We start from the raw sequence: 1,476 nt of genomic DNA, 5'->3' as shown, positions 1-1,476 counted from the left end.
ATGGCTCTTATACTACAGGAAGGGTGGTAAGATTGGTCTGTGATCTTTCATTTTCCAAAGACTATGGTCTGATGTCTGTATGTGGCCTAAGGGTACGTTTCCACTAACGCGAATTCGCATAACCAATAAAAGTGAATGAGCTTGTGTGCACTTGTCAGGAAAACGGAGCGTTTTCGTGTGCAGGAAAAATCTGCACAGCAGTCATCCGAATTCGGACACCGCACTACCGCCGTATTTAATAGGGAATTCACATGGTGTTTTTGTATGCGAATTTGCATACGATTTCGCATGGAATCAATGAAAAAGCACACAGGCACTGCCATGGTTAAATTTGCACAGTGTCGTCCATGCGAAATCGTATGCGAATTCGCAGTAAAATTCGCATACAACCGCATACGATTTCGCTCCTGCAAGCGAATTCGTCCGCGGAGAATCCGCGGCAATTCCGCACTGCACTAGTCGAACCGTACCCTAATACCTACCCAGTAAAACAAGGGAGATGTAGTCCGTTATTCGCTCTCCTGGTAGCCTAAGAGAGAAAAGGACCCATCCTTCCCTTCGACTAGCAGGTTAGTCCTTGTAGGATTTCCTCAAACTATCACTTTCTACACGAAAGACTGTGTGGTACTCCAGTGCTGATACTGCAAGGGTTGCCTGTAATTTCACTTCAGATGTCGTAAAGCAGAGGGCCCCAAACTTTTTCGGTCAAGGGCCGGGTCAATATACTTCAGACTGCTGGGGGGCCAGAACGTACATAAAATGATGTTAAAAACATTACATTGAATCTAGGTATTGATCAGGGCTGTGGAGTCGGTACAAAAATCTTCCGACTCCAACTCCTCAGTTTATGAAACCACCGACTCCAGGTACCCGAAATGGCTCAGACTCCGCGACTCCTTAGTCCAATACTTACCAGGACTGTGGATTTTGTACACAAATCATCAGACTCCTCAGTTTATGAAATCACTGACTCAGACTCAAACTCCGGGTAACCAAAATTGCTCAGACTCCTCGACTCCACAGCCCTGGTATTGATTCCCCCAGTCATGCCCGGAAGAGAACTCCCAGCAGCAGCCATAATGTCATGCGGCACCCGAAGAGCATCTTTGTGCACCAGACAGTGAAGCATACCCAGGTGACAACCTGCCGTCCAATTGGACAGCAGTGTCACCTGATGCAGAATTGGATGCCAGTGAATGACTGCTCGCTGGCTTCTACAGTATGTGGACGGGTGGTTCCAGTACTGCTATTCTATATGTGGGCCGCCAATATTTAATGGTGCAGTGGGCCGCATATATAAGTTATACATTATGTGTTTGGGGGGGCCAGTGAAAAAGCCTTGAGGGGCCGCATTAGGCCCGCGGACCTTAATTTGAGGACCACTGTCGTAAAGTCTACTGCAAAACCCAATCACAGGAGGATAGAAATTTGTCCTAAAGCAGAACTTCTGAAAGAAAAAGTCACACTGGTTCGAGA

Source organism: Hyperolius riggenbachi, chromosome 12 (assembly GCF_040937935.1).
Source record: "Hyperolius riggenbachi isolate aHypRig1 chromosome 12, aHypRig1.pri, whole genome shotgun sequence".
Classification (NCBI taxonomy): Eukaryota; Metazoa; Chordata; class Amphibia; order Anura; family Hyperoliidae; genus Hyperolius; species Hyperolius riggenbachi.
This window is presented reverse-complemented; position numbering follows the sequence as displayed.